General features: G+C 41.3%; 1 pseudogene; it reads left to right on the top strand.

Annotated features, from left to right (window-relative positions):
* The first annotated feature begins 19,917 nt into the window (after positions 1-19,917).
* On the top strand, positions 19,918-20,809 carry LOC104611267 (T-complex protein 1 subunit beta pseudogene; annotated as a pseudogene).
* The last annotated feature ends 5,475 nt before the right edge of the window (positions 20,810-26,284 follow it).

Below are 26,284 nucleotides of genomic sequence, written 5' to 3'. Positions count from 1 at the left end.
CATCTGTATACCCTTGGATCTGTAGTGAGCTACCGTCGAATACTAGACAAAATTCTTTTGTCCTTCGAAGGTACTTAAGTATGTTTTTCCCAGCAGTCCAATCCTCCTGAAATCTGCGTACTACACTCACTGCCTGAGCAATGTCAGGATGAGTGCACAGCATGGCATACATGGTGCTCCCTACGGCAGAGGCATAGGGAATGTCTTTAATGCCATCAATCTCCTCAGAAGTCTTGGGAGACATCTTCTTGGAGAGAGTGACTCCGTGCCTAAAAGGAACATTTCCTTTCTTGGAGTTTTCCATGCTATATCTTTTGACTATTTTGTCAATGTAAGCAGATTGGGATAATCCTATTATCTGCTTCGATCTATCTCTATAGAGTTGAAGACCCAGTATATAGGAGGCTTCTCTAAGATCTTTCATAGAGAATTGCTGTAAAAGCCATACTTTCACTGTAGATAACATTCCTACATCATTCCCAATGAGTAGAATGTCATCCACATACAGAACCAAGAAGGTAACCTTATCTCCACTATACTTCCTGTAGACACAGGGTTCATCCGGATTCTGCTCGAAATCAAACGATTAGATAGCAGAGTCAAAACGGATGTTCCAACTTCTAGAAGTTTGCTTAAGTCCATAAATGGATCTGTTAAGTTTACATACCATGTTTTCCTGACCTGCAGCAATGAAGCCTTGCGGCGGCTGCATATAGATATCTTTAGTAAGATCTCCATTCAAGAATGTAGTTTTGACATCCATCTGCCAAATCTCATAATCATGGTATGCTGCTACAGCTAGCAGGATCCTAATGGATTTAAGCATGGCCACAGGCGAAAAGGTTTCCTCATAATCGATGCCCTCTCTCTGAGTGTACCCTTTCACCACCAGACGAGCTTTGAAGGTCTCAACCCTACCATTGGGGCCCTTCTTCCTCTTGTAAATCCATTTGCAACCGATTGCTTTTACCCCGGAGGGCAGATCTACTAGAGTCCAGACTCCATTGGTCTCCATTGAGTCCATCTCTGCTCTCATGGCCTCCACCCACTTCTGAGAATCTATGTCCAACATAGCTTCCGCGTAATTCACGGGATCCTCCTCACTAGTCAAGGTTTCCACCAGGTAACTATCTTGGTCATAACCATAACGGACTGGTGGCCTGGAACTTGTGGGACATCTCCCACTGCTCTTGAGCTCTCCTCATCAAGAACAATTTCCTGACGATGGGTGTCCAGGATGTAATCGGTTTCCAAGAATTACGCATTTCGACTGTAGAACACTTTCTGCTCACTTGGGTCATAGAATAGATAACCTACAGAGCCTTTTGGGTAGCCTACAAATAGCAAATTCCACAACCCAAGCTAAGCACATTGCCGTAAGTGAGGCTGCCTAATGAATGAAGGTGTTCATTCTAAAATTTCGAACTTAGCATATCACCCATTCCACTGTTGTGTGACAACACTAGATCTACGGGAGATTGATTTTAAAAAGTAACATCAGAGAAGAATGTGGCAGACCCATTGACTAAGCCACTGACACAGAAAGTGTTTGAGAAACACATGGACAGTCTGGGACACCGGCCTGTACCTGATTGGACCTCAGTACAAGTGGGAGTTGTTAGATAGTGTATGCCCTTAGCTCCATTCAAATTGATGTACATTATGTCATTTATTGTAAATGAATAAAGTGCACAATTGATTCATGTGATTTGGTGTGTTTCTATGTAATACCCTTAAACTAGACACTTATGAGACTCGTGTTAGTTTAGAATCTTCACAGCCATTGGATAAATCTAGGGAGATTTATCCTGCCAAGGTTGACACTGATGTGCTGCCAAGTTGGTTGGGGTGGTTTGTCTCAGCTGCTAGGGTTAGACCTGAGGCACATGTAGTGTACGTTTTCTTGAAATCCTGAACTAGACCAAAATTCCAGTATTGCTCTTCACCTTGGAGATAGATGGACAAAACTTGAATGTTACACCTGACCCCTAGACTCGATTATGATACTACACTAGGTGTCGGATTGGACTGTCTTTGATGTACCAATCGGTGAGATCCTTAGAGGGGGTCAAAACCTGGGTATGTTGGGACAGTCCGAGAATTAATCTGAGTGGGTGATCATAGTGATAGGATCTGCCCCTTTGTCGGATAAAGTGAATGATCAGGGAATGCACTCTCTCTGATGGAAACCTAAACTGCTGGCAGTTGATTTCAAACGTAGAAATTTGTTTTTGCAAAATATATTTATATAGAAATATACATATATATATATATTTAAATTATGGTTTCAAAATGTTTGCAAAATGTTTTAATTCCCATGATCCATGTGAGTGGAAAGTGCAGCATTGTACCTTACAGCCCAATGAGAGGTCCTCTCTTGTTGGGCAGTGTTTGATCTTTATGGCTGAAAGGTTAAGTGTAAGACCATTTGAGGGTAATACATGATGGGCTAATCTTGTATCTGCCCATAGTCCATGGGTTTTCATAAGGTGGCTGGACCCAAGGACCATTTAGTGTAAATGTTGGGCCCATTAAGTGCCCATGCTGATGGACTCAGGGGTTCACTATCCCCTACAGTGAATTCGGCCAAGCCTTGTAACAAAGGTTGCGCTGAACCCATGTGGCTGATGTGTAGATCGATGTAAGCTTAATGGGCCTAAAGCCCAATTCGAACTGGGCTTAAGTTAGTTAATTAAAAAGGGGCAAGATATGATTTATAAGATGATTAGGATTAGCTGAATGATAAGATAAGTCTTTTCCATTCAAGAGTCTAGATCCAAACATCAGGTTTGGATTAAAAAACTCTCTCCAAATTAGATTAAGAGGCTGATCGAAAGAAGACTATAAATAGGAGGCAAATTCCTCAGTTTAAAAGCACAGCAATCTGCAAAGTTCTCCCCTATTCTTGCCACCCCTACCCAGTTCAATCTCCACTTGTGGTAGTGATCAAGAAGTGTTCTTGATATTGCTTCTTAGTAGAAGAAGCAATCTGAAGCCGTGCTCCCCAGCCTCTGTTTATCCTGTTTCAACATGCACTGTGTCATCTTCAGTGGAAGTGGGTTTTGATTTTCTCCTTGGGTGTGAACACCTTCATTGGGAGTTATTACTACTTCGTATCAAATATATCTCTCACTTCCTATTGGTTTCAGATTTGGTTCGGTTTTGTTTCAAAAATGATCCTGGAAAATGCAGTTTTCTAAAATAGGGAATACGATTCCCATATGGGAGAGAGAGATTTTTGGAATTTCGCCCAACCTTCCTATAGGGTTTGGCCATCCATTGTTAGACAGTTTTGTATGCCCTTAGCTTCCTTCCAATTTGATGTACTTTTAATATTTGGTGTAAATAAATAAAGTGCATGTTTGATTCATGTTGTTTGGTATAATTCTGTGTAAGACCCTAAAACTGGACACTGATACTGGTGTGCCACCAAGTGTTGGGATGGCATGTCTAGGCCACCAGGGTAAGACCCAAGGAACATGCAGTATGGGATTACTCAAATCCTTGAACCAGACCAGATTTCCAGTATTGCCCTAGACCTTGGAGACAGATGGGCAAAACTGAAAAGTAGCACCAGACCCCTAAGACTCGATTATGATACTTCACTACGTGTCGGATCGGGCTGTCTTTGATATGCCAATCAGTGAGATCCAATGCGGGGGTCAAAACCTAGGCATGTTGGAGCAGTTTGAGAATTCATCTGAGTGGATGATCATAGTGACAGGATCAGCCCCTTTGTCGGACAAAGGTAATGACCGGGAATGCACCCTCTCTGATGGAAAGCAAACTGCTGGTAGTTGATTTCAATCGTTGGAATTTTTTTTTGCAAAATTAATATATATATATATATATGTACGGTTTCAAAATGTTTGCAAATGGTTTTAATTCCCGGGATCTATGTGAGTAGAGAGTGAGGCACTGTTCCTTGCAGTCGAGGGAGAGGTCCTCTCTTGTCGGGCAGTGCTTGATCATTATGGGTTGAGAGGTTAAGTGTAAGACCATTTAGGATAGTACCTGATGGGTTAATCTTGCACCTGCCCATAGTCCCTGGGTTTTTATTATATGGCTTGGCCCAATGACCACTTAATGTAAGTGTTGGGCCCATAGGGTGCATGTGGTGGCTTAGGGATTCACTGAGTTTTTTCAGTGAATTCGGCTGGGCCTTGTAATAAAGGATGGGTCGAACCCATGTGGCTGGTGTGTAGATCAATGCTTGGTCCCACGCCATACAAAGAAACCCAACTGGGCAGCAGATTGGAAACTAGTTAAGCACTAAACACTTAATGGGCCAAAAGCCCATTTCGAGCTAAGCTGATTTAATCACCCATCGATGGGGCGGATCTGGGATTAAAGTTAGCAAAAGGATTGGGCCTTTAACCTTATCCACTCTGGGAGACCAAATTCAAATCAGATTTGAATCTGGTAACCTCCTGATAAGATTAGGAGTAAGCTAACTTAATCTACAGATAGGATTAAGATCATCCCCTATCCAAATACTGATTTGGATTGGGATAACTCCTCCTGAGGAGGTTTCTTAATCAAGAAGAAAAGATAAGAAACCCTAAGAAAGAGATTAGATTTTCGAACAGAGGGTTTTGTACAAGAAAATATCCTACGAATTGAGATCAGATCTCATACACATTCCAGAGAGAAGAGAAGCAATTCAGCCATTTTCATCTCAGGAGTTCTCCTCCAACCGCCGCCATTCTTTCTTACAGGATTTTATCTTTGAAGAAGAAAGAAATCAAGAAATCAGTTCTTGACATCAGTCTTGCAGAAAAGACTAAAAAGATTTGCTGCTCAAAGTTTCCAGTGGATTCTTGCGAAGGATTCAGTGTGTAGGACGCATCTGCTGGTTCCACATACAGCTGTGTCATCTTCAGCAGAAACGGATCTTGGTGTCCTCTTTGGGTGTGAACACCAACTTTGGGAGATATTGTTTCTCTGGATTCAGGTATAATTCCTCCCTTCCCTTTTGGTTCAGATCTGGTTCGATTATGATTCAAGTAGGATCCTTGAATATTGTATTCTTAAATTAGGGAATATGATTCCCAGTTGGAAGAAGGTAGAAAAATTTTAGAAATTTGCCCACCCATTCCGCAACCTTTATGGCGTCCATTAGATGGATCCTACCATTCTTTCAGTGGTATCAGAGCCATAGGTTCGAATCTTGAACGAAAAGAAAATCATATCTGAACCTGCAGATGGACAGAAGTTGTTCTGCCAAGATTTGCACAGATTTCAAGAAACAGTTTCTTGTTAAGGGCGATTCATCTGAAATTAATTTCTGTTAAATCCAAAATTTATTTAGAACTGTTCTTTATTTATTTTGATTTAATGGACTGTTCGAACCTGGAGATCGCAGTGCAGATTTGGCGCAAATGGTCTATGCACCCTTTTTCCTTTTTTTATTGTTATTTTATTCAATTCGGTCTGTAAATAATTTTTTTTTTATTTTCTAGACTGAATGTATAGGATTTGATCAAGAATGTAATTAATTAATAGAAATAGGATTTCTGTTATTTTTATTTTCTTGATTGAAGAAGAAGGAAGAAGAAGGCGGCGCTGGAGATTTGCAGATGGAGAAATCGCTTTCTGCGATTTGCAGTTTGTGAAACTGCAACCCTAGTGATTAACCTCTGTTTTGCAGGTGGTGCGAACAGTCCATAGTTGATTTTCGATTGCTTAAAACCAAAATTATTAATTTCAGATCTTTCATGGATTAATTCTTGAATTGAAAATCAGTTTGGGACATTTTCGGACTAGATTGGACCAAAACTGTTTAGACCGAATCTAGGGTTTGAAGGGGACTGTTTTCAATCCATTTTTCTCACACTTGCTGTTCCAATTCTGATGTTCAATTACAGGGATTAATTTGGCCCACTTGTAAAGCCCAGTTTTAAATGGGTTGTTTAATGGGCTTTACAGCAGTTAATTAATTGGATCAATTCTTCCTTTACATATGATGTTTGGATGTTGGATGTGCTGCGACCATGGGCCATAAGCACTTAGCCCATGATGACTCGTTAGTGGCTCTTGCGCACATCATTGCCATGGTGTCCCTTAAGGTCATTGGATGACCCCTCCTTACTTGGTGGGCCCCACTACCCTAAAAAGGGATGCATGCAAAAACCCTAGCCGATTAAGGCCCACCAGAAATCTGACTTTATAAAAGTCAGTGGGAGCCACTCTGGTTAGACCTAAATTAGAACTAGGGCGTAATTTTGTTCCCTCCAGCAAATATGAGTGCATGTGATAGGGAGATCCATATGATGGACTCTCTAAAGGCCTTCCGTCATTAGCACAATGATGGGTCCTTCAGTAATGAGGAAACGCACCATAAAATTAGGTTATCCATTTGTTGTTGGGTCTGTCAAAGTGTTTCAAAAGATGATAGGGGCATCATAGACCAATGTGGGAGGGGCTTCACCAGAAAATGGGAACTCTCTCACGGTACCTTGGCGTAACCTGAATATGATGGGTGAGCACTCACTAGACAGAAAGGTTTACCTGAAAATGGCTCTGAACCTTGTCTGATAGAGGCCAAAGGGAAACTCATAGGATGAGTGGATATGATCCGTCACAGAAAGGTGGTGGGGTTTTGCAATTGAAACAGTTGGCTTCACGCACCCTATGTGATTTCTCACATTTCTAGAGACATTGCGTCGTCTCCATCACTGAGGTAGGAGGGAAATCTCAGAGATGAACAAATGGGAATGGAACATAGATTAAAAACCATATCTATGTAGGTAACATGAATCAAACTAAGGTTGTGGACTAACGTCTTTGTTGTTTTATCAGAAAATGGCAAACGGTCAATTCGCAAAGCTTCTAGACGATAACAAGCTTAAGGGCCCAAACTATGCCGACTGGTATAGAAATCTTATGCTGGTCCTAACTTCCGAAAAGTTAGATAAGGTAGTGAAAAATCCTGCCCCGGTGTCACAGGGGTAGTTCTACAGCGGAAGAAACCCATGCGGCGTCCAGGCCAAGATAGGCCAGGACAAGCCTTTATGCGCTTAGAGGCTAGGAGTTGCCCGATGGGATGGCTCCACCAAAGTCAGTAGCACTAGATCATGACCTCAAGTCCAATGGCCGGGGCACTCTCCTGGCTCAGACCGGTCCATGGGAGGCGCCGCTTATATGCAAAAGGGGGACAACCATAATGCAAGGTGACCATGCGCCGATGAGGTGACTTGGCACCGATGTGAAGGGTCTCCTGTATGCCGATGATGACAGGCACCTGTGTGCCATGATGATAGGTAACCGCTTGGGCCGAAACACACCCGTGCGGTAGGGGCAACGGGATAGCTCAATCAGCTTGGGCAAGGGGCTGGTGAGGTGAAGGGTCATGCTTGAGCCAGGCCCACATGCCAAGCCTCCCTTGAATGTCGGTAGCGCAGTGCCGGTCCAACACTGTCCCCATGAGCAAGTGTGCACCCATGAGGAACCCTGGAAGCCATGCTAGCCGTTAACCAGGGCCGCCCCGCAAGGGGATGAAGGTCTAGGAGTGCCAAGGTTAGGCACCCAAGGAGGTCGACCACCCCTCCTCAAAGAGTACATTAAGCTTTTGGTGGTCTGCATAAAGATGACATCAGTTCTCCCAAAAATCTTACAGGCGAAAATGACGGTGATGTCCCTAACGTAAGCCTGCCAAGTGTAGGCAAGGCTAAGCCTGTGTTGAACCGTCACACCGGAGCGTCCGGGTGATAGGGCTTCTGAGGCTCGTAGGAAGGAGTACCAAGATTGGGAGGATAAGAACACCCTAGCCCGCTGCTATGTCATTGCCTTACTAGACAACTCAATACAGAGGCAGTTTGATTAGATCGAACTAGCCAATGACATATTGGACAGTCTAAAGACAATGTATGAAGAGCAGAACCGTTCTACTCGATAGAAGGTCTTGAAACTATTAATGACCGCGCAAATGTCCAAGGGGCAGAAAGTTCATGACCATTGTCTTCAGATGATGGGCTACATTCGGATGATGGGCTACATTAACGAACTCGAAGCCCTTGGATCCGGGCTAGATCTTGGCACACAGGTGGATGCCATCCTAAATTCTTTGCCCTCTTCCTTCAATGCGTTCACTATGAACTATAGCATGAACAAGCTGAATGTCAGCGTCCAGGAACTCAACAACATGTTGCAGAGGGCCGAGGATCTACTTAAGAAGGATGAGCCTGTGGTTATGCTTGCTGAAGCTAACAAGAAAAAGAGAAAGGCAAAGAAGCCCTAGAAGAAAGCTGCCAAGCCCAAGAAGCAGAAGAAGAACAAGGCATCTGATGTTTCACTTCTGCAAACAGACCGGCCACTAGAAGAGGAATTGTCCAGCCTACCTGGAATCTAAGAAAGGTAACGTCGAAACTTGTGTCATAGAAACTAATATGTTAGTTACTTCTGTGTCCTGGTGTGTTGACTCTGTGACTTCAACTCATGCGTGTAACTCACTACAGGGGTTCAAAGTTAGCAAAAGATTAAGTGAAGGTGAAGTGACACTATTCTTCGGAACGACTGCAAGTGTTGCAGCTGCGGCAATAGGAACCGTAGAACTAGTCTTTAGAGAAGGAGTGCTTGTACTTAAAGATTGTCTTTATGTACAAGACTTAAGAAGAAATTTGATTTCTATTTCTAAACTGTGTGCTGATGGATATACTGTTTATTTTAGTAATACGATTACTATTAAAAGAAACAACAGATTCATTGCATACGGGGAACTGGAGAACGGTCTCTATGTTCTACATCCTTCTCTAGAAACTAACATAACCGAAACTACGTCGGATGAAATCTCCAAGAAGAGAGCCCATGATACAGTTAATCCCACGTGTCTGTGGCATTACCGACTTGGCCACATCGGTGTTGACCGAATAACAAGGTTGGTAAAGGATGGTCCTTTGGATTTCTAACTGTAGAAGATCTTCCCACTTCTGAGCCTTGCCTACAAGGCAAGATGATGAAACGGCCATTTGACGGTAAGCCTGAAAGATGTGTAGGCACACTTGACCTAATACATACTGATGTATGTGGTCCACTGAGTGTTAGGACACGGAATCAACACGTGTATTTCATCACCTTTACAGATGATTTTTCACAATATGGTTACATGTACCTAATGAGACACAAGTCTGAATCTTTTGAAAAGTTCAAAGAGTTCAAACACGAAATTGAGAAATAGTTGGGGAGACAAATTAAGGCCCTTTGATCGGATCGAAGTGGCGAGTATCTCTTTGACGAATTCAGGGACTACTTGAAGGTCAACGGGATAATGTCACAATTAGCTCCTCCTGCTACACCTCAACTCAACGGTATTTCAGAGAGGAGTAATAGGACCTTGTTGGACATGGTCCGGTCACTTCTCGTACGCTCAGAATTACCCACATCTTTTTGGGGATATGCATTAGAGACTGTTATTTACGTGTTGAATCGGGTTCCAACCAAATCGGTTCCGAAAACCCCATATGAACTATGGACCAGAAGGAAACCAAGTGTAAGACACTTGAAGATTTGGGGTTGTCCTACACACGTTAAAAGAACAAGTGCGGACAAGTTGGAATCCAAAACCTGTCGTTGCCTATTTATAGGCTACCCAAAAGATTTGGTGGGTTATCTATTCTATGACCCAAGTGAGTAGAAAGTGTTCTGCAATCGAAACGCCCAATTCATAGAAACCGAATACATCCTGGACACTCATCGTCAGGAAATAGTTCTTGATGAGGAGAGCTCGGGAGCAGTGGGAGATGTCTCACAAGTTCCAAGTAGTGACCAACCTAGAAGATCCACTCGGGTATCCAGGCCACTAGTCCGATATGGTTATGACCAGGATAGTTACCTGGTGGAAGCCTTGACTAGTGAGAAGGATCCCGTAACTTACGCGGAAGCTATTTTAGGCATAGATTCCCAGAAGTGGGTGAAGGCCATAAGAGCTGAGATGGACTCGATGGAAACCAATGGAGTCTGGACTCTAGTAGATCCGCCCTCCGAGGTAAAAGCAATTGGTTGCAAATGGATGTACAAGAGGAAGAAGGGCCCCAATGGCAGGATTGAGACCTACAAAGCTTGTTTGGTGGCGAAAGGGTATACTCAGAAAGAAAGCATCGATTATGAAAAAACCTTTTCGCCCGTGGCCATGCTTAAATCCATTAGGATCCTGCTAGCTGTAGCAGCATACCATGACTACGAGATTTGGCAGATGGATGTCAAAACCACGTTCCTGAATGGAGATCTTAGTGAAGATATCTACATGCAACAGCCGCAAGCCTTCATTGCTGCTGGTCAGGAACACATGGTATGTAAACTTAACAGATCCATATATGGACTAAAGCAGGCTTCTAGGAGTTGGAGCATCTGTTTTGATTCTGCCGTCAAAACGTTTGACTTTGAGCAGAATCCGGATGAGCCCTGTGTTTACAGGAAGTCCAGTGAGGATAAAATCACCTTCTTGGTGTTGTATGTGGACGATATCCTACTCATTGGGAATGATGTAGGAATGTTGACTTCGGTCAAGGTATGGCTATCACAGCAGTTCTCCATGAAAGATCTTGGAGAAACTTCATATATACTGGGTCTTCGACTCTATAGAGATAGATCAAAGCGGATAATTGGATTATCCCAGGCTGCTTACATTGATAAAATTGTCAAAAGATACAGCATTGATAACTCCAAGAAAGGAAACGTTTCTTTTAGGCATGGAAACACTCTCTCCAAGAAGATGTCTCCCAAGACTTCTTAGAAGATTGAGGGCATGAGAGACGTTCCCTATGCCTCAGTCGTAGGGAGCATCATGTATGTCATGCTGTGAACTCGCCCGGACATTGCTCAGGCGGTGAGTGTGGTAAGCAGATTATTGGCCAACACAGGGCAGGAGCATTGGACTGCTGTGAAGAAATTCATACACGAATTGGGAGTGATTCTGACCAGCACATCACCCATCCCGTTGTTGTGTGACAACAATGGAGCGATAGCCCAGGCTAAAGAGCCCCGGGCCCACTCAAAGTCAAAGCACATCGAGAGGAAGTACCACGTACTACGGGAGATCGTTGGTAGAGGGGACGTCCTAATTCAGAAGGTAGCATCAGCGGCTAATGTGGCAGACCCATTGACTAAGCCACTAACACAGAAGGTGTTTGAGAAACACGTGGAAAGTATGGGACTCCGGCTAGTACCGGATTGGACCTAAGTGCAAGTGGGAGCTATTAGACAGTTTTGTATGTCCTTAGCTTCCTTCATATTTGATCTACTTTTGATATTTGGTGTAAATAAATAAAGTGCATGTTTGATTCATATTGTTTGGTATAATTCTGTGTAAGACCCTAAAACTGAACACTTATTGAGGCTCGTGTTAGTTTTAAATGTTCACAGCCATTAGATAAGTCTGGGGAGATTTATCCTACCAAAGCTGATACCGGTGTGCCACCAATTGTTGGGATGGCATGTCTCGGCCACCAGGGTAAGACCCAAGGCACATGCAGTATGGGATTACTCTAATCCTCGAACCGGACCAGATTTCCAGTATTGCCCTAGACCTTGGAGATAAATGGGCAAAACTGGAAAGTTGCACCTGACCCCTAAGACTCGATTATGATACTTCACTAGGTGTCGGATCGGGCTGTCTTTGATATGCCAATCAGTGAGATCCAATGCGGGGGTCAAAACCTGGGCATGTTGGGGTAGTCTGAGAATTCATCTGAGTGAGTGATCATAGTGACAGGATCAGCCCCTTTGTTGGACAAAGGTAATAATCGGGAATGCACTCTCTCTGATGGAAACCAAACTGCCGAAAGTTGATTTCAATCGTTGGAATTTTGTTTTGCAAAATTAATATATATATATATATATGTATATGTACGATTTCAAAATGCTTGCAAATGGTTTAATTTCCCGAGATCCATGTGAGTAGAGAGTGCGGCACTGTTCTTTGCAGCCGAGGGAGAGGTCCTCTCTTGTCGGGCAGTGCTTGATCATTATGGGCTGAGAGATTAAGTGTAAGACCATTTAGGATAGTACCTGATGGGCTAATCTTGCACCTGCCCATAGTCCCTGGGTTTTATAAGATGGCTTGGCCCAGGGACCACTTAATGTAAGTGTTTGGCCCATAGGGTGCATGTGGTGGGCTCAGGGGTTCACTGAGTTTTTTCAGTGAATTCGGCTGGGCCTTGTAATAAAGGCTGGGCCGAACCCATGTGGCTGGTGTGTAGATCAATGCTTGGGTCCCACGCCATACAAAGAAACCTAACTGGGCAATAGATTGGAAACTAGTTAAGCACTGAACAATTAATGGGCCAAAAGCCCATTTCGAGCTAGGCTGATTTGATCACCCATCTATGGGGCGGATCTGGGATTAAAGTTAACAAAAGGATTGGGCCTTTAACCTTATCCACTCTGGGAGACCAAATTCAAATCAGATTTGAATCTGGTAACCTCTTGCTAAGATCAGGAGTAAGCTAACTTAATCTGCAGTTAGGATTAAGATCATCCCCTATCCAAATACTGATTTGGATTGGGATAACTCCTCCTAAGGAGGTTTCTTAATCAAGAAGAAAAGAGAAGAAACCCTAAGAAAGAGATTAGATTTTTGAACAGAGGGTTTTGTGCAAGAAAATATCCTGTGAATTGAGATCTGATCTCATACACATTCCAGAGAGAAGAGAAGCAATTCAGCCATCTTTGTCTCCGGAGTTCTCCTCCAGCCGCCGCCATTCTTTCTTACAAGATTTGATCTTTGAAGAAGAAAGAAATCAAGAAATCAGTTCTTGACATCAGTCTTGCAGAAAAGACTAAGAAGATTTGCTGCTCAGAGTTTCCAGTGGATTCTTGCGAAGGATTTAGTGTCTATGATGCACTCTGTTGGTTCCGTTCCACATACAGCTGTGTCATTTTCAGTAGGAGCAGATCTTGGTGTCCTCTTTGGGTGCGAACACCAACTTTGGGAGATACTGCTTCTCTGGATCTGGTATAATTCCTCCCTTCCCTTTTGGTTCAGATCTGGTTCGATTATGGTTCAAGTAGGATCCTTGAATATTGTATTCTTAAATTAGGGAATATGATTCCCAATTGGAAGAAGGTAGGAAAATTTTAGAAATTCGCCCACCCATTCCGCAACTTTTATGGTGTCCATTAGATGGATCCTACCATTCTTTCATCCATATGATGGATCTCTCATCCCTCTAGTAGGTTATGATGATGCTAGTGGAGTCAGAAAGCAGATGGCTCAAAAACAAGAACTTTTGGAACTTCCTCTGAAACTAGTGCTATCTTCTTCTATATTAATGAACCAGAAATTATGTCAAAAGTAGTTGTAGAGAGTGAAAGTAATCTCAGAAAGGCATCATATGGATTATTAACCCAAATGAGTAGAGAGAAATTATCACTTCTCCCCTAAATCTTATGGTTAAGTATGTGATCCTTTTTCGGTTTCCAAAAACCAAGAAAATTTACGGAACCAATATGAGGCCAAATTAGACTAATTTGTTATTAATTTGGCCACCGGTGTCCCCTACATCTTAGGATTTAAGGTTCGGAACCTTTCTCAATTTCTGAAAACCAATAAAAGTTACTAAACCCAAATGTGGCAAAATAGGAAAAAACAAATTGTCACTTTGGCCATTAGTGTCATACCAAGGTATGCATCATATTAATTATTAACCCAAATGATTAGAGAGAAATTGTCGCTTGTCCCCTACATCTTATGCTTAGGGATGAGAACCTTTCTCGGTTTTTGAAAACCTAGAAAATTTACGAAAACCAAATGTGGCCAAATTAGACTAATGTTTCATCAATCTGGCCACCAGTGTCCAAGTTTACATGATCCGGATTATTAATCCAAGCACAAAGAAAGAAACTATGAGTTGGCTCCTACGTCTTAGGATTTAGGGTTCAGAACCTTTCTTGGTTTTTAAACACTAAGAAAATTTATTAAACCCAAATGTTGCCAAAATGGAAAAAAAAAAGGTTGTCACCTTGGCCATTAGTGCCAAGGTATGCATCATATGGATTATTAATCCAAGCACAAAGAAAGAAACTATGAGTTGGCTCCTACGTCTTAGGATTTAGGGTTCAGAACCTTTCTTGGTTTTTAAACACTAAGAAAATTTATTAAACCCAAATGTTGCCAAAATGGAAAAAAAAAAGGTTGTCACCTTGGCCATTAGTGCCAAGGTATGCATCACATGGATTATTAAGCCAAATGAGTAGAAAGGAATTGTCACTTGTCCCCTACATGTGGTTAGAGTGGAGAACATTTTTTAGTTTCTAAAAACCAAGAAAATTTACGAAACCCATATGAGACCAAATTAGACTAATTTTTCATCAATCTGACCACCAATGTCCAAGTTTACATCAACCGAATTAGTAACCCAACTACAAAGAAAAAACTCTCATATGGATCCTACATCTTAGGATTTAGGGTTTAGAACCTTTCTCGGTTTATGAAAACCAAGAAAAGTTACTGAACCCAAGTATGGCCAAATTAGAGAAAAAAAATTGTCACCTTGGCCATTATTGTCAAAGTATGCATCAAATGGATTATTAACACAAATGAGTAAAGAGAAATTGTTACTTGTCCCCTAGATCTTATGGTTAGGGCTGAGAACCATTCTCGGTTTTTGAAAGCCTAGAAAATTTACAGAACACAAATGTGGCTAAATTAGACTAATGTTTCATCAATCTGGCCACTCGTGTCCAACTTTACATGGTCCAGCTTAGTAAACCAAGCACAAAGAAAGAAACTGACTTGGCTCCTACGTCTTATGATTTAGGGTTTAGAACATTTCTTTGTTTCGGAAAACCAGGAAAAGTTACTGAAACCAAATGAGGCCAAATAGGAAAAAAATTGTCACCTAGGTCATTAGTGTCAAGGTATGCATCATATGAATTATTAACCCAAAGGAGTAGAGAGAAATTGTCACTTGTCCCATACATCTTGTGGTTAGGGCTGAGAACATTTCTCAATTTCTGAAAACCAAGAAAATTTACGAAAATCGTATGAGGCCAAATTAGACTAAGTTTTCATCATTCTAGCCATCGGTGTCCAAGTCTACATTAGCCGAATTAGTAATCCAAGAACAAAGAAAGAAACTGTCAATTGGACATTGGTGGCCAAATTGATGAAAAAATAGTCTAATTTGACTTCATATATATTCCATAAATTTTATTGGTTTTCAAAAACCGATAAAGGTTCTCAGTCCCAACCATAAGATCTAGGGACAACTGACAATTTCTCTTTACTCATTTGGGTTTAATCCATATGATGCATACCTTGACTCTAATGGCCAATGTGACATTTTTTTTCCAATTTGGAAACTTTTTGGTTCAGTAACTTTTCTTGGCTTTCAGAAACCAATAAATGTTCTAAACCCTCAATCCTAAGATGTAAGAGCCAAGTGTCAATTTCTTTCTTTGTGCTTGGGCTACTAATATGGGTGACGTAAACTTGGACCCCAGTGGCCAGATTAATGAAAAATTATTTTAATTTGGCCACATATGTGTTACGTAAATTTCCTGGGTTCTTAGAAACTGAGAAAGATTCTTAGCCATCACCATAAAATCTAGGGGACAAGTGATAATTTCTCTCTACTTATTTGGTTCATTTGGGTCCATAAATTTTCTTGGATTTTAGAAACCAATAAAGATTCACAGCCCTAACCATAAGATCGATGGGAGAAGTGATAATTTCTCTTTGCTCATTTGGGTTAATAATCCATATCATTTATACTTTGACACTAATGGCCATGGTGACAAATTTATTTCCAATTTGGCAACTTTTTGGTTCAGTAACTTTTCTTGGTTTTTAGAAATCAAGAAATGTTCTAAACCCAAAATCCTAACATGTAGGAGCCAAGTGACAATTTCTTTCTTTGTGCTTGGGCTACTAAAATGGGTGAAATAAACTTGGACACCGATGGTCAGATTGATGATAAATTATTCTAATTTGGCCTCATATGTGTTCCGTAACTTTTCTTAGTTTTCAAAAACCAAGAAAGCTTATCAACCCTAACCATAAGATCTAGGGGACAAGTGACAATTTCTCTCTACTCGTTTGGGTTAATAATCCATATGATGCATACCTTGACACTAATGGCCAAGGTAATAATTTTTTTTTCCAATTTGGCCATATTTGGGTTCAGTAACTTTTCTTGGTTTATAGAAACCAAGAAAGGTCCTGAGCCCTAAATCCTAAGATGTAGGAGCCAAGTGACAATTTCATTCTTTGTGCTTTGGTTACTAATTTGGGTGATGTAAACTTGGATACTGGAGGCTAGATTGATGAAAAATTAGTCTAATTTCGCCTTATATGGGTTCCGTAAATTTTTTTGGATCAGAAACCGGTAAAGGTTCTCAGCCCTAACCATAAGATCGAGGGGAGAAGTGACAATTTCTCTTTGCTCATTTGGGTTAATAATCCATATGATGCATACCTTGACTCTAATGGCCAAGCTGACAATTATGTTTCCAATTTGTCCACATTTGGGATCAATAAATTTTCTTGGTTTTCGGAAACCATAGAATGTTTTGAACCCTAAATCCTAGGATGTAGGAGCCAAGAGACAGTTTCTTTCTTTGTACTTGAGTTACTAATATGGGTGATGTAAACTTAAACACTAGTGGCCAGATGGATGAAAAATTATTTTAATTTGGCCTCATATGTATTCCATAAGTTTTCATGGTTTTCAAAAACCGAGAAAGGTTCTTAGCCTTAACCATAAAATCTAAAGGACAAGGGACAATTTCTCTTTTCTTGTTTGAATTAATAATCCATATGATGCATACCTTGACACTAATGGCCAAGGTGACAATTTTCTTTCCAATTTGGGCACATTTGGGTTAAGTATTGTTTCTTGGTTTTCAAAAACCAATAATGGTTCTAAACCCTAAATCCTAAGATGTAGGAGCCAAGTGACAGTCTCTTTCTTTGTGCTTCGGTTACTAATCCGGGTGATGTAAACTTGGACACCTGTTGCCAAATTGATGAAAAACTAGTCCAATTTGGCCTCATATGGGTTCCATAAATTTTCCTAATTTTCAGAAACCGGTAAAGGTTCTCAGCCTTAACCATAAGACCAAGGGAACAAGTGACAATTTTTCTCTGCTCATTTGGGTTAGTAATCCATATGATGCATACTTTGATACTAATGGCCAAGGTGACAATTTCTTTTCTCATTTGGCCACATTTGGGTTTAGTAAGTTTTATTCATTTTCAAAAACCGATAAAGGTTTCGAACCCTATATCCTAAGATGTAGGGGCCAGGTGACAGTTTCTTTCTTTGTGCTTGGGTTACTAACCTGGGTGATGTACAATTGGACATTGGTGGCCAGATTGATGAAAATTTAGTTTAATTTGGCTTCATATGTTTTGCATAAATTTTTTATGTTTTCAGAAACCGAAAAAGGTTCTTAACCCTCACCATAAGATCTAGGGGACAAGTGATAATTTATCTCTACTCATTAGGTTTAATAATTCATATGATGCATACATTGACACTAATGGCCAATGTGGTAATTCTTTTCTAATTTGACCAAATTTTGGTTCACTAACTTTTCTTGGTTTTTAGAAACTGAGAAAGGTTATGGACCCTAAATCATAAGATCTTGGGGGTAGTGACAATTTCTTTCCTTGCTACCAATGGCTAGATTGATGAGAAATTAGTTTAATTTGGCCTCATATAGGTTCCATAAGTTTTCTAAGTTTCTATAAATTGAGAAAGATTCTCAGCCCTAACTATAAGATCTAAGGGACAAGTGACAATTTCTCTCTATTCATTTGAGTTAATAATCCATATGATGCATACTTTGACACAAATGGCCAATGTAACAATTTTTTTTCTAATTTGGCTACATTTGGGTTTAGTAACTTTTTTTGGTTTTGAGAAACCGAGAAAGGTTCTGAACCCTAAATCTTAAAGTGTAGGGGCCAAGTGATAATTTCTTTTTTTGTGCTTGGGTTACAAACATGGGTGATGTAAGCTTGGACTCCGATGCCTAGATTGATGAATAATTAGTCTAATTTGGCCTCATATAGGTTTCATAAATTTTCTTGATTTTCAGAAACCGAGAAAGGTTCTCAATCCTAACCATAAGATATAGGAGACAAGTGACAATATCTCTCTACTTATTTGGGTTAATAATCCATATGATGCATACTTTGATACTAATGGTGAAGGTGAATTTTTTTTCTAATTTGGCCACATTTGGGTTCGATAACTATTCTTGGTTTTTTGAAACCGAGAAAGGGTCTGAACCCTAAATCCTAAGATGTAGGAGCCAAGTGAAATTTTCTTTCTTTGTGATTGGGTTACTAATCCGAGTGATGTAAACTTGGACACCAGTGGCCAGATTGATGAAAAATTAGTCTAATATGGGCTCATATGGATTCTATAAATTGTCTTGGGTTTCAAAAACCGAGAAAGATTCTTTGCTCTAAACCTAATGGTCCATTTGGTTTCCGAGAGAGGATAAGATGAGATTGGATAGGATGGGATGAGAGGGGAAAATTTATTTTCCCAATTCTGTCAACTGTGTTTGGTTTTTGAGACCAATTATCCTACCAAATCTGCTTCCTAGTGTTTGGTTGCTGAGAAATGTTGTAGGATGGACGGATTCTTTCTATATTAACGAATGATCCATGTTATCTCCAATTTGACAAAACAAGACTTGTTTTTTGGATGACATGGCATAATAGTATTTGAACATTGCCACGTGTCATGTTTATATAGCACAATTAAAAACTCATATGTATTAAAGTTATAGCCTACCTGTAATAGTTAACATAATAATTCCCGCTAAAATATAATAATTCCATCAAACATAATACTAGACTTTGTACCTATTTTGGGTCAGGCTATTTATAGCCTACCTTTTAATTAGCTAGTTTCAGAATGAAACACCCATTATTGACATTCAACAAAGAAAGGGGTATTTTGCTCTTGAAGAGGTTAGTTGTTTAACAAGGCTATAGATGTAAGCACTAGAGAGATGAGATTCTTCTTTTATCTTAGGGTAAATTACAAAGACCCCTATACTTTGTTTTGCATCAAAGACCCCCCTTGTACTTTGATCGTGAGACAAAGACCCCCTTCTATTAGCCTTCTATTAAAATCCACCATTACAATATTTTTTAATCCCCAGACTACACTTATAATACCTATTCAGAGAAAAACACTATTCATCTTCCCCGACCTCAGGATATACAAATAGTAGAAACGGTAGTTGTTGTAGTGGCAGCATACTTCCGAAGTCCTCTTTCTCTCTCTCCGTGTCTCTCTTCTTTCCCTTCCCCTTTCTCTCATCTCCTTTCTTCTTCCTGATTGCCTCTGTCTTCTGTTCCTTGCATATGAAGAGAGAGAGAGAGTAACTATTTTTCGTTCCTCTCCAACACCCTGTCTTTCTTCTTTGATAGAGACAATGGTTGTGGAAGCTATGTTGCTCCCCCAGGTGCATTGGACTGGTATGCATTGAGGTCCTCACTTGACTACTCAGTTGCTCTGCCACCAATTCCACCACCGCCTTCAAAGGCCATCATCATGGGAGGAATTGATCCCGGTGACGGACTAGTAGGTAACCCCAATTGGAATTTTTGGTGTTGTTGAAGAGGTGGAGGAGGTAGTTGGGCTTGGGGAGGTGAGGTCCTACTTCTGCTGCCGTCATGGTTCTTCTTATGGTAGTAATAACAATTCATCCCCGATTGGGGCTCCCCCTTCATCTCTTTCCGATGGAAGTTCCTGTGACAATCGCATGCGGCGCATTTTAGGGCCTCTGGGGTCCCTTCCTCGCCACTTGGCATGAATTTGCCGATCTTTTGACCCTCCCCCTGACCCCTATTCACCCCCAACCCCATTCAACCCGTACACTCTCCCTTCCCGCCATAAATTGGAGCTGCCCAATAACTTTCCATTTCTAACCTATTAAAACTGTAGTCATAAATAATGCCTTCAACCAAAGTGCATAGAAAATGCTAAGATTTTGATAGCAAACACTGCAATGGACATTGACAAAGTAAAGATCTACGGGGCACGTGTTCATGTTGATTCTATGTCACGGGTTGCACAGATTGAAGGGGTAGAAAAAGAGAAAATGAAAGAGAAGGTGCAGAAGATTATAGCACATGGGATCAATTGCTTTGTGAATAGATAGTTGATTTACAATTTCCCTGAGGAACTATTTGCAAATGTGGAAATTTGGCGATTGAGCATGCTGATTTTAATGGAATTGAGCGTCTTGCTCTGGTAACTGGTGGTGAGTTTGGTGAAGACAAATTAATTCACTTCTCTAGGGTTGAAATGGGTCAAGCTTGCACCATAGTATTAAGAGGTGCTAGTTTTCATGTGCTTGATGAGGCTGAAAGGTCTCTACATGATGCCCTGTGTGTACTCTCTCAAACTGTTGTCAATAGCAAAGTTTTACTTGGAGGAGTGCGGCGCCTGAGATGGTGGTGGCAAAGGAAGTCGATGTATTGGCCCGCAGAACTCCAGGAAAGAAGTCTCATGCAATTAAGGCATTCTCACGGGCCTTACAGGCCATCCCTACAACTATTGCAGATAATGCAAGTTTGGACAGTGTGGAATTGATTTCTCAGCTTCGTGCAGAGCATCACAAGGAGGGGTGTACTGCTGGAATCGACATCCTCTCAGGGATAGTAGGAGAAATGGAGAAACTTGGAATCTCAGAGCCATTCAAAGTCAAGCAGGCTGTGCTACTATCTGCAACTGAAGCTGTAGAGATGATACTCAAAGTTGATGAAATCATCACTTGTGCCCCACGGAAAAGAGAAGACAGAATTTCGGAGAGTTGGGATAGAGAGAATGAGAGAGGATGGTGAGGGAGGGGAAAAGAAGAGAAGAAAGGGAAAACAATAGATTAAATAGGTTTTAAGAGAAAAAGGGCAAAAAAAGAAAATAGAAAAAGTTTAGTGGGGTAATTTGGAAATTTAACGCATTCCGTTATCTGACTTAACGGTCAAAGGGGGTCTTTATCTCACGACCAAAGTACAAGGGGGTCTTTGTCGCAAAACAATGTACAAGGGGGTCTTTGTCACAAACCCCATAGTACAGGGGGCATCTTTGTAATTTATACTTTATCTTATGAATCCTCTCTTTCTCCAATCCTCCTTTCTTTGATCGATTCCTCATCTCTCCAGCGATCTTTTCTTCTCTTTCTCTCCTTTGGTTCATATGTGAAAATGAAATGGAACGTGGAGAGAAGGTGGACTAAAAGAATCATGAATTTGTTCTTTTCTTTTCAAGAATCCAAGTACAACACAACAGAGCTGTGTTGTGAATGTGGGGGGTCTTTCAATGTCACAGTCGCTATAAATGGCTGGAGAAATTCCAATATCAATATGGGATTTGTTCTTAACTGTTCTAAAACTTTTCCCTGTTTTGGCAAAGAATGAGTTGGGTTACTGGGCATAACTGGGTAGTTGAAATAATGAATTGGCAGTATTTTTTTCTGCTGAACTTATTTACCAAAATCAAGAATTCCTTCCCATAGTTACCAGTCAATGATCCCACTAACAATTATGAGCTGAAACGATCTCCCCCCACCCCCACATATGCAGTTCTCTAATCCAAGAACCCCAGAAGGGCTAATAACCAATTCTACATAAAGAAAAAGAAAAAGAAAACACAGACCAGACCAGACCAGAGCACACACGCAAGGTAGGAAGGATTAGTTAGTTTAAAAAGTGAGAAGGTTAAGTTGATATAAAATAATGCATGAGCAGTAGAGAGGAGCAATTTTCAATGAACTAGTACAGTTCATAGATATAGAAGGGTGTCAATGAATTTAGTTCAGCAAATCTCATGAAAACAAAAGACAATCAACTACAAGGTTCGAGCCACACAGTTTAACAATGCCACCAACTTTTGGATAGCAATCATATTCAAAATTCAAGTGAACTAGAAGTCAAGTTTGTAGAATAGGTGACCATATGACATAACTGTAGACATGTTATGGTGAAAAGAGGATTGAACTAGGAGTCATAAGTTGGAAATGCCCTTAAGAACTACAATTAGTACTACATAAATAACAGAATACCAATACCATCACTGTCTAAGCGACTAAGAGGTAAAATCAGGCATTGTTAAACTTCAAGTCTTGATTTTCACCATAAATTCAAGAAAAAAATCTCAAATAGTGCCAAACATCCACAATGATAATAGGTAATAGGTATAAAGGCAATAGGTAATATGTTTATTGAATTCAACTCCTAGGATTCCCCATTGCTGCTCAACCCTCAGCCCAAGGCAGAATACAAAATTTATCCATAGATTTGATGGTAGTTGCGGATCTATTTCTAACTACAGGGGGGCAGGTGAATAGTAGGCCTTATTGTTATCTCTAATGGCAGTCTGTTTGAAGGGATGGGATATCCATCACATGGACGCCCAAGTCTTGCGGAATGGATAGGGCGAATTTCAAAATTTTTCCCATCTTTGCAGGGAATCGAATTCCCTATATTTGAAAAACATGTTTTTCAAGGATCAATCTTGAATCAAGAACCAAACTAGATCTGAACCAAAAGGAGTAGGAGGGAGGATGTACCTGATACAGAGAAGCAATATCTCCCAATGGAGGTGTTCACGCCCAAGGAAGGATCCAAAATTTGCTCCCATTGAAGATGGCACAGTGTACGATGGAGCAGAATCAGCAATGTTCTTCCAAAAGAACTTAACCCTTCTCAAGAATCAACTGGACGGCTTGTGAGTACAGCTCCAACCTATCTTTTCCCAAAAGATTGGAATCAAGACCAGATCTTGATTTCTCCCAAGAACTAGAGATCAAACTGAAGGTGATGGCGGTGGCAGGAAGGAGGCGGCAAGAGAGAATTCGCAGGGTGCAGAAATCTCTCTTCTTGTGATCTTCAGCTCTGAAGAGAATTGAACATCAATCACTAACTATGTATCACCCCTTTCTTTCTTTCATAATCTTAAAGGGATCAGCTCCTAATCCCATTAGGAGTTGCTAATCCAAATCATATTTGGATTAGAAGTCCCTTTAAGTGATAAGGGATAACCCTTATCTTATCTGCAGATCAGATCAGCCATCTCCTAATCTAATTAGGAGGCTTCCAAATCTAAATCTCATTTAGATCTTGGACTCTCTAAATGGATAGGGTCTAGGCCCAATCCTATCAGCTGATCCATCTCAGAATTCACCCCTTTAAGTGACTGATCAAATCAGCCCAGTTCGAAATGGGCTTAAGGCCCATTTAAGGTTATATACTCACTTAACCTTCCAAACTGCTGCCCAGTTGGGCTTCCTTGTATGGCGTGGGACCCAAATATTGATCTACACATCAGCCACATGGGTTCAGCCCAGCCTTTGTTACAAGGCCTTTTCGAATACACTGTTATGGACAGTGCACCCCCTGAAACCCATCTTGTGGGTTCTATGGGCCCAACACTTACCCTAAGTGGTCCGTGGGCCAAGCCACCTTGTAACACCCAGGGACTGTGGGCAGATGCAAGATTAGCCCATCAGGTATTATTCTCAATGGTCTTACACTTAACCTCTCAGCCCATAATGATCAAACACTGCCCGACAAGGGAGGATCTCTCCCTCGACCACAAGGAACAGTGTTGCACTCTCCGCTTACATGGATCCTAGGAATTAAAACCTTTTGCAAATCATTTCGAAACCATAACATATATATCTTTATATATAAATATATTTTGCAAAACAAAATCTCAACAATTGAAATCGGTTGCCGGCAGTCTTAGTTTCCATTAGAGAGAGTGCATCCCCGATCATTACCTTTGTCTGACAAAGGGGTTGATCTTGTCACTATGATCACCCACTCAGATGAATTCTCGGACTGTCCCAACATACCCAAGTTTTGACCCCCGCTAAGGATCTCACTGATTGGTACATCAAAGACAGCCCAATCCAACACCTAGTGTAGTATCATAATCGAGTCTAGGGGTCAGGTGTAACTTTCTAGTTTTGCCCATCTATCTCCAAGGTCCAGGGCAATACTAGAAATCTGGTACGGTTCCGAGGTTCTATTAATCCTACACTGCATGTGCTTCGGGTCTCACCCTGGTAGCTGAGACAAGCCACCCCAACAGTTGGCCGCACATGAGTGTCAGCCTTGGCAGGATAAATCTCCCCAGACTTACCCAATGGCTGTGAACATTCTAAGCTAACACAAGTCTCATTAAGTGTCTAGTTTAAGGGTATTACACAAAAACACACCACAGGAACATGAATCAAATGTGTACTTTATTCATTTACAATAAATTCATAATATACATAATTCTGATTGAAGCTAAGGGCATACAATTGTCTAACAGCCCCCACTTGCACTTAGGTCCAATCTGGTATAAGTTGGAGTCTCATACTTTCCACGTGTTTCTCGAACACTTTCTGTGTCAGTGGCTTAGTCAATGGGTCTGCTACATTCTCTGCCAGTGCTACCTTCTGGATCAGGATATCCCCTCTACCAACAATCTCCCGGAGTACGTGGTACTTCCTCTCGATGTGCTTCGACTTCGAGTGGGCTCGTGGCTCCTTAGCCTGAGCAATCGCTCCATTGTTGTCACACAACAATGGGATGGGTGATGTGCTGGACGGAACTACTCCCAATTTGTGAACGAAATTCTTCATCCACACGACTTCTTTGGCAGCTTCACTTGCAGCAATGTATTCGGCCTCAGTTGTGGAGTCTGTTGTGGACCCCTGTTTGCTGCTTTTCAAGCAAACAGCACACGATCCTATCGTGAAAACATATCCAGATGTAGAGTTTCTATCATCTAGATCCGACTGGAAATCCGCATCTGTATACCCTTGGATCTGTAGTGAACTACCATCAAATACCAGACAAAACTCTTTTGTCCATCGAAGGTACTTAAGTATGCATTTCACAGCAGTCCAATGCTCCTGCCCTGGGTTGGCCTGGAATCTGCTTACTACACTCACTGCCTGGGTGATGTTAGGACGAGTGCACAGCATGGCATGCATGATGCTCCCTACGGCTGAAGCATAGGGAACATCTTTCATGCTCTCGATCTCCTCAGAGGTCTTTGGAGACATCTTCTTGGAGAGATTGACTCCATGCCTGAAAGGAACATTTCCTTTCTTGGAGTTTTCCATGCTGTATCTCTTGACTATTTTGTCAATATAAGCAGATTGGGATAATCCTATTATCCGCTTCGATCTATCTCTATAGAGTCGAAGACCCAGTATATAGGAGGCTTCTCCAAGGTCTTTCATGGAGAATTGCTGGGATAGCCATACTTTTATCGTAGTTAACATTCCTACATCATTCCCAATGAGCAGAATGTCATCTACATACAGAACCAGAAACGTAACCATGTCACCACTGGTCTTCCTGTAAACACAGGGTTCATCCGGATTTTGCTCAAAATCAAACCTTTTGACCATAGAGTCAAATCGGATGTTCCAACTTCTAGAAGCTTGCTTGAGTCCATATATGGATCTATTCAACTTACAGACCATGTGTTCTTGACCTGTAGCTACAAAACCTTGCGGTTGCTGCATATAGATATCTTCAGCAAGATCTCCATTCAGGAACACAATTTTGACATCCATCTGTCAAATCTCATAGTCATAGTAAGCTACTACAGCTAGCAGGATCCTAATGGATTTAAGCATGGCCACGGGCGAAAAGGTTTCCTCATAATCGATGCCTTCTTTCTAAGTGTATCCTTTCGCCACCAGACGAGCTTTGTAGGTCTCAACCCTGCCATCAGGGCCCTTCTTCCTCTTGTAGATCCATTTGCAACCAATTGCTTTTACCCCGGAGGGCGGATCCACTAGAGTCCAGACTCCATTGGTCTCCATTGAGTTCATCTCAGCTTTCATGGCATCTACCCATTTAAGGGAGTCTATGTCCAACATAGCTTCCGTATAAGTTACGGGATCCTCTTCACTAGTCAGGGTTTCAACTAGGTAACTATCCTGATCGTAACCAAAATGGATCGGTGGCCTAGACACCCGGGTAGATCTTCTAGGTTGGTCACTACCTGGAACTTGTGGGACACCTCCCACTGCATCTAGGCTCTCCTCATCAAGAACAATTTCCTGACGAAGATTGTCCAAGATGTAGTCATTTTCCAAGAATTGCACATTCCGACTGCAGAACACCTTCTGTTCACTTGGATCATAGAATAGGTAGTCCACTGAGCCCTTTGGTTAGCCTACGAATTTGTCCGGATAAGTTCTTTTAACGTGAGCCGGACAACCCCAAATCTTCAAGTGCCGTACACTTGGTTTCTTTCCGGTTCAAAGCTCATAGGGAGTCTTAGGAACCGATTTGGTTGGAACCCAGTTC

Source organism: Nelumbo nucifera, chromosome 4 (assembly GCF_055504915.1).
Source record: "Nelumbo nucifera cultivar China Antique chromosome 4, China Antique-T2T, whole genome shotgun sequence".
NCBI lineage: Eukaryota > Viridiplantae > Streptophyta > Magnoliopsida > Proteales > Nelumbonaceae > Nelumbo > Nelumbo nucifera.
The sequence above is the reverse complement of the archived record's forward strand: the minus strand, read 5'-3'. Positions and strand labels throughout refer to the sequence as shown.